General features: G+C 31.9%; 1 non-coding gene across 1 annotated transcript; it reads right to left on the minus strand.

The window, feature by feature from the left end:
- Positions 1-1,551: 1,551 nt before the first annotated feature.
- On the minus strand, positions 1,552-1,686 carry LOC133074879 (small nucleolar RNA SNORA70). Its single transcript, XR_009697280.1, has one exon. It is a non-coding gene; the product is annotated as a small nucleolar RNA SNORA70 (small nucleolar RNA).
- Positions 1,687-15,917: the final 14,231 nt, after the last annotated feature.

Here is a 15,917-nt window from a genome sequence, read left to right on the forward strand (position 1 = left end):
ATCACACAGATCTTGTGCATGTTTTGCTGATTTATACCTAGGCATTACATATTTTTGTGTGCTAATATAAATGATTTTGTGTTTTTAATTTCAAATTTCACTTATTTATTCATTGGATATAGGAGAGCCATTGACTTGTATATATTAACCTGGTATAAATATATTTTTTAAATTTGTCTTGAAATTTCTACTTTGATCCATGTCTTATTTAGAAGTATGATGTTTAGTCTCTATGTGTTTTAGTTGGGATTTTCCAGTTATCTTTCTGTTATTTGATCTCTAGTTTAATTCCTTTGTAGTCTGAGAGCAGTTGTATGATATCTACTCTTTTATATCTGTTAGAGTGTTTTATGGTCCAGTATGTGGTCTGTCGTGGTGAATGTCCCATGTGAGCTTGAAAAGAGTTGTGTATTTCACTGTTGTTGAGTGACATACTTTACAGACATCAATTATATCTAGTCAACAGTGTTATTTAGTTCAACTAGGTCCTTACTGACCTTCTGCCTCCTACATCTGCTCATTGGTGAAAGAGGGGTGTTGAAAGCTCTAACTTAAATAGTGGATTTATTTATTTTTCTTTGCTGTTCTAATAGTTTTTCTTCATGTATTTTGATGCTGTATTGTTGGATGCATAAGAATTGTTATGTCTTCTTGGAGAATAAACCCCTTTTTCAGTATGTATACCCCCTCTTTTCCCTGATAACATTTTGAGCTTTGAATTCTGCTTTATTCTGAAATTAAGATAGCTACTCTAGCTTTTCTCTTTTTCTGATTAGTGTTATCATGGTATATCTTTATTCATGTATTTACTTTTAATTAGTATGTGCCTTTATATTTAAATTGGGTTTGTTGTAGACAACATATAGATGGGTCTTGTTTTTTGATCCAAGCTAACAATTTGCGTCATTTAATTGGTCCATTTAGACCACTGACATTCTGAGTGATTTTGATGTAATTAGCATTGATTATATCTGTTCCTGTTCTCTATTTTTGCCCTTATTTTTGCTACTATTTTTGACTTCCATTCTTTTTCTGCCTTTTGTGGGTTTAAATGAGCATTAAATATGATTACATTTTTTCTCCTTAACATATCAGTTATAATTGTTTTTTGTTTTTGTTTTTTTTCTTTTCTCTTTTTGGACAGGAAGTAGGATTTATTGGTGAGTAAACACAGGGCAGTGCTGAAGCTCTTATGAGTGCAAGTCTCACCATTTGTCCAGGGGTTATTGTTAGAAATGTATTTTACCCCACAGCCATCTGGGATGAGCTGCTTTTCAGCTACCATGTCTTCAAAATCATCTGCATTAAACTTGGTAAATTCCTACTTCTTGGAGATGTAGAATTCTAGCAGTCAGCTAACTTGAACTTGTCTCTGAATAGGGCCTCAATCACATGCTTCTTGTTCTGCAGTTTGGTGCAGATGGACATTATGATTTGGCCAATGTGGACCTTGGCTCACCTGGCTCAGGCTTTTTGAAGCCACCACTCCATACCTGTCTGGAGCTTATGCTGGGGACAGTATGAGGTCATACATGGAAGTCTACTAGAATGGGCCATCTCCATGTCACTTTGGGCAACCCATATGAGCAACAGTTTACATACATTACCAAATAGGCTACTATTTGCAACCATTAGACACCAGGACCCCCATGAGGAAAAAAGCATGGTCCGCTTAACTGGCTACAGTTTTTTTTTGTTGTTGTTGTTGTTTTTGCTTTTGTTTTTTAACTTTTTTTTAGTGTTTGTCCTAGAGTTTGCAATATACATATTCAACTAGTCCAAGTCCACTTTCATATAATACTATACACATCACAGACAGTGTGAGTACCTTATGATGACAAAATAATCCCAGTTTCTCCCTCCTGTCCCCTGCATCATTGCTGTCATTCATTTCACATATATTTACATAAGCATACATATATATAATATATGTATAAAATATAAACATGTATAATCAAATACATTCTTGATATTATTATACTTAACAAAGTCTTGTATAATCAATTAATAATATGAAAAATAACTGTTTTTATTTTAACTTTACTTATTCATTCTTTGGTGCTATTCCTTTACACTGATCCAAGTTTCTGACCGATGTTATTTTCTTTCTCTCTAAAAAACCTTTTATAACATTTCTTGCAGGTTAAGTCTACTGGCAATAAATTCCCTCAATTTTTTTGTCTGCAAAAGTCTTTATTTCTCCTGCACTTTTGAAGGAAAATTTCACAGGGTACAACATTGTACGTTGGTGGGGTTTTTTTCTTCTTATACTTTATTTCAGTACACTCTCTTCTTGTTCACAGTTTCTGAGGAAATGTCAAATGCAATTCTTGTATTTGTTCCTTTGTAGATAAGGTGTTTATTTTTCCCATCTGGTGTCTTTTGGTAATTTTTTTTTTTTTTTTTTTTTTGGCATTTATCATGCTTGATGTTCTATAAGATTCCTGGATCTGTGGTTTTATGTTTGATCTTAATTTGGGAAAATTCTTGGTCATTATCATTTCTCATATTTCTTCTGTTCTTTTCTTTCTTCTCCTTCTGATAGTCCCATTATGCATTTTGTACCTGTTCCACAGTCCTTGGATAGTCTGCTCTGTTTTTATCAGTCTCTGTTCTCTTTGCTTTCTGGTTTTCAAGGTTTTGTGATATAGCCTCTAGCTGAGAAATTCTTTCCTCAGCCATGTCCTGTGTACTAAGAAGCCCATCAAAGGCTTTCTCATAGTTGTTTTAAATTATCAGTCTGAAAATTCCAATATTCCTGCTGTGTCTGTTCTGATGTTTGCTCTATCTCTTCAAGTGTGTGTTTTTTTGTTGTTTTTTTGGTTTGTTTTTTTGTTTTGTTATTTTACCTTTTGGTATACCTTGTAATTTTTTTTTTCCCTTGGAAGTAGGACATAATGTACTAGGTAAAAGGACTGCTGTAAATAGGCTTTTAGTAATGTGCTGGTGAGGTGTGGTGGGAAGGAAGTGTTCTATAATCTTATAATTAGGTCTCGGTCTTTTAGTAAGAGTATGCCTCTAGACTGTGAACTTCATAAGCATTTCTCAGTTCTTTTGTTTTTGTTTTTTGTCTCAGCTGAATTGGGATATTTCCTTTCTGCCAAGTTAATTAGGCTGTGCTAATATCCAAGCAGGTTAGACTCTAGTTAATTAGTTTACCTGAGGGCAGGGCTTGCTAAAAAGAACCCAGAGCTCTGTGGTATTTCGAAATGGTTCCTTTTCCCTTCTCCCTACCAGAAGCCAATGGGGATTTTTCTCAGATATTTACTATGAGAACTTGGTTGAGCTTCTGGAGGTAAATCTCACAAAATTGTGGGTATCCCCTTATGACTGAGGTCCCTGAAGGATTTAACTCTCAGAGTTGCCCACACTGAGCCTTCAGCAATTCCTCAATTTCAGGTTTTCTAACCCTGGCACTGGTATCTGCAAAGGTTTCTGGTTTTTTTGGTCAAACTATTCCAGCTTTGTCCAGTGGGAGCTCTTTTAGTTGACACCTAAGTGTCCACTTATATATCCTACACCTCCATTTATGTATGTGTATGTGTGTGTGTGTGTGTGTGTAGTACATTCTTATTTTCTGGCATTAAAACACTCATCTTATATATTTCTGCCCTGGTCCTAGAATCTGGGTTTTATCCAAGAAACTCTAGTTCCTTTTAATGAAGAATGGTATTAGAAACTAAGATCTGGGCATTAGGTGTGTTCTTATTTCATTTTCCTTTCTTTTCTCTCTTCCTTCCTTCCTTTCTTCCTTCATTCCTCCCTCCCTCCCTTCCTTTCTTTGTTCATTCGTTCCTTCCTTCTTCCTCTTTCTTGAATCTCAGACTTTCATTCTTGGATCATTTTCTTCATTTTCAAATACATTTTTCAGAAGTAGCTTAAGTTTGTTGGTGCTGCATTTTAACATACGTAGCTTTTTTAATTTTTAAATTATTTTATTTTTTTATCAGTCTTGAAAACTTATTTACAGATTTTTCTTGTCTCATTGCACAATAATATTATATATAAAGTTTCCCTCATTTTTTATGGTTATGTATTTCTAAATTGAACACCAAATTAAGTAATTTTATAGCCCACATTATTTTGTAGTGTATCTGAAAGATTTGATTTAAAGTTTTTTTCATATCATAGTATAAATCACATCATGAAAGAAATAATTTCTCCATCATCCTGGGACTAAAAATCAAGGTACCTAGAAAGGAATAAACTTAGAAGAGCATCATATTCCTCCTCCTTCATAATTTAATGCCATAGACATAGATAATAATGACCATGATAATTTGAGAGGAACATGTGTTGACTTATGAATTCTCTACCCAACCGTAAAGCCAGCTCAATGAGTTAGGATCCATGCTCTCCCCCTTCCTCTTCTCATCCCCTATTTACTCCAACACTCCAATTGCTGTAGACTATATCTTTGTTAAAGTGTTTTAAAGTATTTAAGGACTTTTGAAAAGACAAATCTCTTTATTTGTTGGGCAGAGTTTTATGTATGACTGTGCTTTAAATTGACCAACTTATTAACAGATAATGTTTTAAATTAAGAATGATGTTTAGATTTATATATTATGTAATTCTGCTTCTTGGGTAAAAGAAAAGTAGAATTGGGGTGATTATAGAGGCAGGAAATCAGTTCAGATAAAATATGATGAACCCCTGAAAAGGGAAACTGAAGATTATTGTACCATATTTTAAATTTATATTCAAAAAGAATCATTAGAACTTATACCAGTCCAGGTAACTTGAGTGATATGATAAAGAAGGGAAAGCAGAGAAAAAGTCTAAATTAATCATTTGACAACTGAGAGGGACTACATACTACATATTGGAATAATGTTATCGGGGTCTTTTTAAGCATATAGGTTTGCAACGTGTTTCTGTTCAGCAGGTATCCAAAGACATTAATCTGCCCCCTTGTAGGACATAGGAACTGAAGATAGATTTAGGAGTAATCAACATAGTGTTGGTTCTTGATGAGATTGCCTATGAATAGTAGGTATGAATCTTCTACTTTATCAGAAATGACAACTTGATAGGCTCCCCAGTTAGACTAATTTTTGATATGCATTTGACTATCTGAAACATTTCTCTATTTATTTATCAACTACCAATTTATTTATCTATAAGTCCTTCCTATGTAGAACTTATGGATAGAAGTAATCATCAAAGTAAAATCTAAATTGAAGAGAACAGCTTCATTTTTTTCTTAAACAGTGTCAGGCTGTTTGTCAATAATCTGTTGACATGAGAAACTTATCTGACACGAGAAACTTATCTGACATGTGACTTATCTGACATCTTTGTGATTTAGAAAACTATTGGAGGAGATTATTAAAATTTTCAATACAAATCAGTTGTAAACAGATTTTGCTCTTTAGAAAACAAAACCTTATCACACTGTCAGTGAATGCAGATTTTAAAAGAATCTGAATTTCATTGGTATATGTACATGCTGGATGTTTGAGTCTACCTCTCTCAATTGAAGTGGATTTTCATTAGAAGACTTGGCCCAGATCAGTCTGGCAAGAAAGTCTCTTGTTCAGTAAACCTCCTTTCTCCACTGAGATCTATAAATATTCTCTTCATTAAAATTTATGAAAAGACTCATCTGTCTTAAATATTTGCTAATATTAGTCATGGTTAAATCTTTGCATTTCAAAATTTCCTTCCTCTCTCTCTGTCTTATCCTCTCTCTCATAAAAGAAAGGGAAAAAAAGCAAAAGCTTGAGTTCTACTTAAGTTCTGTGGTACTGCAAAAATACTGAAATAAAATAGAAATGGACAGAATAGTATCATCATCGAATAATAAAGATGGAGCTGGAATTTCCTCTGTTTTTAACCTAATAACCCAAGGGTCTATTTGTGATGAAACAGACCACAGAGTTACTCCTGGTGTTAAACATGATCTCATAGTCATACAAATCAAAGTAAGAATGTTTTTAGAGGAAAATTAGATTTGTGGACTCTTATAAGGTTAACATTGTATATTGAGACAATCAAATATATATCTATCAAATCTTATTTCATAGTTATATGAAGACATGTAGCCCAGGAAATTAATTCATTTCACTAGTTAGGGGATACATGTTGATATTAGAGTTAAGAGAAATTATTTAACCTTACATAATATTATGTGGTATCTGGGAACATGACCTGATGGAAATAACTTTCTTGTTGTTTATATAGCTTTATGCAATCATAAACATGAAAAACCAAACCCTCAAAATAGTCCAATAGGTTGTTTTCTGCTTTATCATTATCATTATTATTATTATTAGTTTGCTTGCTTTTTCTTTTTAGGAAACTGAAAGAGGTATAGCTGTCATTTATCTTACTGGTTACCTAAACCTTTAAATTGAAAAGATATAACATTTAAAAAAATATTTCATTAAGTTCTAATGCTTTATAAGGCATACAACCTAGATACACTATTTGCGGTTGCAATCAGGGATAAGACTCTTGTCCAGTTATCCACTCATTCTACCTCTGTTGTCCCCTTATCACTAGAACTTCATGGAACAATGTTTGAAAACTTTAACATATCATAGTTTTCTTATTTACTATATAAAGAAAGTGAGAATCAGCATGAGTGATAAAACTAGAGTGTATCTCAGGTACATTTACAAATACCTTTGCTTATGCTGCTCTTATGGAAAGAACACTTTCATTCTGTCTATTTGCATCAATATTCAACTATCAACAGACCTTCTGGTAGTGAAAGTAAGATATTTTGCTATTTCTCTTACATGGTATAAAGAACAGTTCTACCACTCAAAAAAGTGTTTTAAATATAGATTTTGTGCAATACCATCTTATTTAAACACAAGCTGATTCAATAAATGGTTGCTGTATCAGAAGTAACACTGAAATACTCACAGGATCATGCCAGTTTGTCTTTCGGAGGTAAAGCCTAAAGAATGATAGGCTTTTCACCTTTTAAAGAGATATTTCCCTGCCCATTTTTCGAAACATTCAACTCTCTCTTTGTTCATTAGTTGTTTCTTCCAATTTTGATAGGCATACCCAAAATACAATAATAAATGACCAGTTAGCCTCAGAGTAAGCAGACAGCAACAAGTTGTTGGAGAGTTTGTGCCCCATCAAAAGACAGTGACAGCTACGTATTTCACCTGGTTGTTATCAAGTTGGAATTGAGACCAAATTTTGGCCAACTCCTCATATATTTTCAAATCATACCAGAAATTTAGATTTTAATAAGAAATCTAAATTTTTTTGAAAGTAGCCAATGTATATGTGTTTAACATTTTATAGTCTAACACTACATATGTCATATATTATATCTCAATGAACCAAATATAGCCTGTGAAGCACTACTTTGGAACATCTTCAAATTATATTTATTTAATCACAGGCACTAAAACAATTAATCCATTCAACAAATAGTGAACATACTGTCAGCATTTGTTATAATTGATTTACACATATTTTTTCAATCAGTTGTTTCTAAAATTCTGTGATTTAGTGTTTTCCTTATTCCTATAAGAAATGGGAGAAGTTGGAATCACAGAGAGGTTAAGAGTTGTTCGGTTAGTACAAGAATAAGTGTTACAAGAAACAAACCAAACATGTATAATGGGTACAATATATTGTACCCAGTAGAAGTTAATATCTCACATAAGTAAACTCCAAATGACTGCTTCAGTTAGATGAGCAGCTCCCTCAAACAATGATTCAGGGACACAGGTTTCTTCTTTCTTGTAGCTTATCTTCAAATCCTGAGTTCCAAGTTCATTTCACTTATCATAAGCAAACTGGTGGACAAAGAAAGGCCATAGAAGACCATAAGCAATATGTTTCTATGATTCAGCCAAGAACTGGAACTGGTATCAAGCAAGGAGAGAAAATGAACTAGATGAAAATAAAGTCATTCTCTATCACAGTCAGTCAATATCAGAATCAAGAGATGGATCCAAACAAGCTATATCCAGATCCTGCATTCTTACTGTATGCTGGTTTTTAAAATAGGTTATATAGTACAAAACACAGGGCTTTCAATCTTGTAGAGAAGGCAGTTAGGAACATGTGGACATGGTGGGTGTGTATATATGTTTATATGTCTGTATATATAGATATGGATATAGATATATATATTCCCATCTGTATCTCATGAATCAGGGACCCTGATCCTGAAACTGAAGCATAAGGTAAATTCTGGGAAGAATGCAGTTTCCTTTGTAAAAAAGGAAAAATGACAGGCACAAGAAACAACATTTGTGAAAAATAAAATAGTACATAAAAGACATTTAAGTTTAAAAGGCTAATATAACTGGATTAGAAAGCAAAAAAACAAACAAAAAAAAAAAAAAGGGGAGAGCAATGAGAAACAAGGTTGTATAGAAAATCAAATGATATGGAGCTCAACATATCTTATACTAAGGAAGTTAATTTTCACTCTAAGAGCAATTAAATCCATTAAATAATTAAAAAAGAGAAATAAAGTAACAGATTTGGTTATGAAAATATTTATTCTGACAATGGGAGTCTCCTCATTCCTCTATTCGGTGTAGGATAAATTTTCTTCTGGAGAAGAAACAAAATTGTCCTACAGCCCCAATTTCAACAAGAAATTTTATCACTGCTTCTTCAAGCCTCTCTTCTTAAGAACTTTAAATGTCAAAAAATGTTTTTTCAGGCGATAATAGTATTTATGCTGCCAATCTACAATGAGATACAGAAACGACTAATTTTTTAAATAGAATGGGAGAGTAAACATTTAATAAATGTAGTGATGTATAGAAAATGCCTAATGATTCCTAGATATTATAATTATTTCACTCAATTGAAAATGTAAAGTAACAACTGGATAATTTTGCTGAGAGATCTAAAGAGAGTCCCGGGCTAAATACACAAACATAGATATTCTGAACATATAGATGGCTCCCTGGACTTTATAAGTTGTCTAACCATCATCAGCCCCCCTATTCAGACCATACAATAGCAACAATCTAGTTCAAGAATCCATTTTTCCCCAAAGAACCCATGGAACTCAGTGGAAGTTGACCCATCTCTAGTTCCTGGGAAAGGTATCAGTTAATCCAAACTTCTAAAGTAATCATGATAATCTCAGCCATTTTGCCCCAGATAGATGCTAGAGCTCAGAATTAAGGAAATCAGCTAATAGTATTACCTTGGAAAGATAATTGGTGCTAGGATACAGAGAAATCTAAATTGACTCAGTTACATTGATTAGAAGAGGTTTTATTCCTTAGTTAATGGAGATACCCTGTCTCTCCACCCTCTGCACATGAACAGGGTAGCAAATTTTCACAACTGTTATTTGTCATCTTTGTAACCATGAGGAAATCTAGCCTGAAAGACAAGAGATGAGAGAATAACAGAAACAGGGATGCAGCTTTGGTCATGGACCTGGAAATATCACCCCATTTGAAGGCTTTTGAGTCTGGATTTCTCTTAAAGTAGGTAATAAATGAAGCCATCAATGTATATGGCACTACATAGGAAGAACATGAAGAATAAAACAATAAAATACAGAAAAATCTAGGGTGTTAGGTGCATAGAATTATACTCACTTTTGATCTAACTCTGAGGATATATGACTCATTATAGAAGCATATGTACAATTGAAATTATAAAATTAGGACTTCCTTGGTGGCACAGTTAAGAATCCACCTGCCAATGCAGGGGACACGGGTTTGAACCCTGGTCTGGGAAGATCCCACATGCCGCAGAGCAACTAAGCCCGTGTGCCACAACTACTGAGTCTGCGTGCCACAACTACTGAAGCCCACGCACCTAGATCCCGTGCTTCGCAACAAGAGAAGCCACTGCAATGAGAAGCCCACGCACCTCAACGAAGAGTAGCCCCCGCTTGCCGCAACTAGAGAAAGCCCACGCACAGCAATGAAGACCCAACACACCCAAAAATAAATAAATTAAATAAATAAATTTAAAAAAAAAGAAATTATAAAATTATAGGTGAGATGTAAACCAAAACATCTATATCTGAAAATCTACTCATTTCTCCCTAAACATTAGCTAAAATGACAATGACCCTGGAATTTTGGTAGCATCTATGTTTATTACAGCAGTAATGCCTAAGTGCTCTGGTACAGAAAACAGAAATAACTTTGGGGTAACTGCATAGTGTATCACTTCCCCTACTTGTGCTGTCAAATGTTACGACAGCAGTGTAATATTATTCTCAGAAAGGCAAAACAAAATAAAACACGACACTAGTAATGTTATGTTTAATTCATGGTAATTTGATGTTCTTATTTTTTATGATCAGAATAAAATACCTTGTGTAAGATAATACATTTGATTCATTTTGTACCAAGTCTTCTTTATTATGAGGCCTATAAAAGCATCAAATAATTACAACAAACAATTTAGTTGGAACTTATTACTACAAATAACTTCTAAATTGAAATGTTAGCTTCAATAATTTCAGAAAATAGCAACAACAAAGAATGCCTAGTACTTTAAACATCCTGTGGGAAGAGTTAACATGCTGTTATGCCCACATTTAAAAAAAATCCCTTCAAGATGTCCAGTTAGGACTGAAAGGGTAGAGATCCATTTCATCACTATAGTTATTTTTCTCCCCTTTGACAATTGCCTGTGCAGTTGTCATCATATTGCCTACTCCAAAATGTGTAGTATATTTTACTAAAATATATACAACATTGAGTTTTTCTTTTAGGTGTTCTGGGAGCAGAACCTTTATATAAGTCCTAGATAGAGGTTTTTGCCTTGAGGGGTCAAAGGGGTAAGAGAATTCATGAGATGTGAGAGGTTCAGTAATACAAATTTTAAGCACCCAGGAAGACATGAGGAAAACCTTCCTAAAACATGGAGTATGCTCTGCCATTACTGAGACACAGTTATTACTTAATCATGATCACATTGCAATGGTGCCTGGAAAAATATTTTGAAGTGGTGAAAATCGTTGTGAAGGAAACAGTTTGTATGATTAGAATAATTTACTAAATCAAATGGATTTTGGTAGAAACTGAGTTCTATTTATCTTAGAATCACAAAATGAGGCCAAAAATATGAAATTCTATGAATTGCTTGTATTCTTTAAACATGTCTTCAAGTAAATTTTTAAAAAAACTTTATTTTCCTCTGCCTCAATGATTAAATCTGTGCATAGTTAATCTTGGCAGAATCAATAAATAAAGTATATCTCTGTAAAGAATGAATACTCACCAACTTCTATATTCTGGGCTTCTATATTGTGGGCTCAGTGAAACTCTTAGTGGAAGGAAAAAAACATGAAGGGATTGTTTGGCTATTATAAAAAAAAAAAAGATAAGTGTTGGTGAGAATGTACAGAAAAGGAAACCCTGTGTACTGTTCATGGATGTAAAATGGTACAGCACCTATGGAAAACAATATGGAGGTTCCTCAAAAAATTAAAAATAGAACTACCGTGTGATCCAGGAATCCTTCTCTGGGTACATATACAAAAAAATAAATCAGTACTTTGAAGAGATACCTGCATTCCTGTGTTCATTGCAACATTATTCAAAATAGCCAAGATATGGAAACAACCAAGGTGTCCACCTATGCATGAATGGATGAAGAAAATGTGATGTGAGATATATGTGTATATGTATATATATATATATATATATATATATATATATATATATATATATATATATGTATAAAATTCTACCTTTAAAAAAAAGGAGATCTTGTCATTTACAACATCGATGAACTTGGAAGACATCATGCTAAATGAAATAAGCCAGACACTGAAAGAAAAATACTTAATTATCTCACTATGTGTGGAATCTAAGAAAGCTGACTACATAGGAGCCAAGTAGAATGGTGGTTACCAGGGGCAGGGAGGTGGGGGAAATGGGGAGATGTTGGTCAAAGGGTACAAAGTTGCAGTTATGTAAAATGAATAAGTTCTAGAGTATAGTATGGTGACTATAGTTAATAATGTTGTATTGTATACTGGAAATTTGCTGAGAGTAGATTTGAGGTGTCTTTACCAATAAATGAATGAATGAGTGAATGAATGAATAATAAAGATACTATGTGAGCACATGGATATGTTAATTAGCTAGACTAGTAATAATTTCACTGTGTGTATGCGCATCAAAACATAATGTTGTACACTTAAAATATTATAATTTTTATTAAAAAATAACAGAACAGAATAAAATGGAATGGCAAGTATTAATACTTAACACAGCAATTCCTAATTTAAACTGAGGTAGCTCTGGGTATTATTATTATTTCTTTTTTTTTAATGATTAATATGATATAGGCTAATTCTAGTGTATACATTGTAAGAACATTCTTATTAAAATTCCTTTCTTTTCTGTGACCTCCAATGACTTCTTTTTAACCTGGCATAGCAAATTGCTTCTGAAGGTCTTAAGATAAATAGACTACACATTTAAAATTAAAATACCATCATTTGTAATTACCTAGTCACATATTATGTTCTTTCAGAATCACTTATTATAATACAATTGAGATGATGAGCCTCCAACACTTACCCAGCATTACTATTTGACCTTTGTCTTACTCTAATTAATATATATGAGATTGTAATGAACAGTTTTGATTATTCAGATTACATTTTCAAATTTTATACACATTACTAGTTCTAGTCTCTATAATTGGGAGGCTATAAGCCTGAACTCTTCTAGACACATTAGAGGAAAACAGTCAATTTTCAATACTGCCTTTCTTTGTTGTTGTAATCATTACCCCCTGTGACACGTACTTATATTTAGCCTCAAATGTAATTTTAAAAATCACTTACAATTGATTTACTTAAGTAAAAATTGAACGAGAAAAGGACAATGGGAATTGGGCTCCTTCAAGTGTTTACATATATTATCTCCTCTCCTTCATAGCACTATGGAATACGGTACTATTATAAGGGTACTGTTATCTTCTTCATTATAAATAATGAAGTAAGCCACAGCAATATTAAAGGAATAACTTCAAATAACACTGTATATGGTAGAGTCAGGTTTCATAATGTATGATCTTAACCATCATGGCACATTGAAATTCATTGATAAACTAAAAATGTGTGTGTGCATTTATATAAAAATAATCACAAAAAAAGGCAATGTGAAAAAATTCCTTCTTCATTCTTCTATTCCTCCTGAGTTTAAATCACAGATACAAATATTTAGCCCTCTAAATATTTTATGGTGTAATATTGTGCAAAATATACACAGATTAGAATATTTTATGCATGTTCCCTTTTACATAAACTGAATCATGAAAACATATTTATCTTTTATCACATAAATAGTATAAAGATCACAGAGCCCTTTTTCATATTTTGAACTAACACATTGGTTTCCATTGTGTAGATTCATTGCAATTTATCAATGGGTATAGCCTTATACTTCTCAAAATTCTAAAATGCACCTACTGCTGTAAAACATCTAGAAACCATTTTTATAGCTCTGGTAATATCACTTTTGATGTGTAGCTAATATCCCAAAACAATAGGAGCAATCTTAGGATATAGATTTTATAAGGAGGTTATAAATAAAATTTCCTGAGGGATTAAAAAAAAGCTCTTAAAGTATTACTGAAAAGAGTGGGTTCTAAAATCTGGAAAAATGGTGTCTTGGGTTTTAATGATTGCATAAGTATGGACACTTGGGCCCATTCCTGATGGCTTCATTGTAAAAGAATCATGTATGAAGCCTACAGCCTTTGAGAAATAGAGAATTAGAAAATGTATGCTCATCAAGAAAAGAAGAGGGCACAGAGATTTGACTAAGTCATTCTTGACGCTTGGTGGGAAGAATACCAAAATAATATTTTCTGGAGATTTTTTTATAACTGTAACCTGATCCTTATAAAAAATTGAGGTATGACTGTATACATCCCTGTTTTCCAGGATTCTTCAAGCTAAATATTTAGGTAACATTAACTTAAAATAATGCCAAGTATATAGTAACTGCTGCTGAAAACTTTATACATATAATTCAGTAGTTCTGAGAGAAGGAAACATCATTTTGAGAGAACATAACTTTCTCTCATTTAGACCCTTATGAAATCAGTTAACTAAAAACAAGAGGAAAGGGGTAAAAAAAAAAAAAGGACTCAACATGAAATAATCAAACATCATAATGTTAGTATTGTCTAATATGTAATATAAAAGTTTATATATAAAATATTTTAAATTGCAAATGCAAAATTTAAAAGACAGTAAAAATTATTATCAAGACAATTTATAAACCAAACTAAACTTTCACCCAATAGTGGGATAATAAACAATAAATAATTCTAAATGAGATAATACAAATGAAGGAAACTGTTATCATATGAAAGAATAAGCTGCCCAGAAAATGGTGGAAAAATATAAGGAGGTAAGAAAGTGGTTGAAGCAAAACATATACTGGCTGTTACAAAACAATAACAACAATGATGAAGTATATTGCATTATTTATTAATATATGTTCTTCCACATGTACAATAAAATTATAAAGAAAATATAGAAATTTAAATGTTTTATAAATACTAGCAAAGAGGAAAAAGAGAAAAAAGCAATTAAAAAATCTAAATGGGAAACAAAGTTTAAAAAATAAGTAAAAATAATAGATACAAAAATACAAAAATTAAGGTGATAGATATAATTCAAAATATATCAGCAACTGTAATACATAAATATGTACTAAAATATATAACTAAAGGGTTTGATTAACATCTTCATAGTATTTATGAAAAGATAAGGACATAGAAGTTTTGAAAAAATGGTATTTTAATTCTAACCAAACACTAATGTTGTAGCTCTAACAGAGAAATACAGACTTTATGTTAAAAAGTGTTAGTAGAGTTAAGAGCATCATTTGGTAATAGCAAAGTTTCAGTTCATCAAAATGCAAAATAAATTTGCATACATCTGCTTAAAAAAAGAGCAAAATGACATCATTTTAATTAATTAATGATAAATTTGTCTTTATAATGGAAAGTATTTTAACAACATTTCTTGTTAATTCATAGATTTAATAAATTAGTAAGGATATAGGAAATTTGAAGAACACAGTAAACAAACTTAATAAACAAATAGTGAATACACAGTCTTCAAAATAATAAAATAGCATGTTAAAAACAAACTGTATAATAGGACATAAATCAATTCTTGACAAATTTCTAAAAATCAGCATTATATAGGCAATTTTTCTAACAAAAATTCAATGAGCAGAGAGATTGAAAGAGAGAATAAACTTTAAAACTCTATTGACCTGAAAATTTTTAAAATATACATTTCTAGGTAAACTGCCAGAATATAAATTGTAGCAGAGATGTAATGGAAAACAATAATTGAAAAAATCATATAACAGCAATATTTTATTAGAATATGTGTATTTATTTGATAACAATAAAATCCATAGAATAAGAACAAATCTTAAGTATAATTCTTTTGGATAAAAATTATAAATCATTATTGAAAATTAGTTGAAAAAATCTAATAAACAAAAATTAAAGTTCATAGATAGGAAGATTCAATAAAAATAAAATATCACAATATTCAATAATAATATATAAATCCAATACATGTCCTTTCAAAATTTAGGTGGAAATTTGTTGCAAAACTGATATAACTATTTCAAAACATACAGGAGGTTGCAGTTCCCAATTTTAAAACAAGGTAAAGGATTTTTTCTTGTACATATCAAAATTAGTTATTAGTATTATGGTACTGGGGCACAGATAAATAGACAAGGCATTAAAAATAAAGAACCCTATGTACAGATAAATGGACACATCATATATGACAACTGTATTATTATTTATCAAGAGGAAAAAGATATACTGTTCAATAAATTGTATTGGTACAATCGACATCCATTTCAAAAAAAACATTAAATTAAATATAATCTTTACAACACAACAAAAACATCAGCAGTATTAAAAACCTGAATATGAAAGGAGTA

The sequence above is a fragment of the Eubalaena glacialis genome, chromosome 14, assembly GCF_028564815.1.
Source record: "Eubalaena glacialis isolate mEubGla1 chromosome 14, mEubGla1.1.hap2.+ XY, whole genome shotgun sequence".
Taxonomy (NCBI): Eukaryota; Metazoa; Chordata; class Mammalia; order Artiodactyla; family Balaenidae; genus Eubalaena; species Eubalaena glacialis.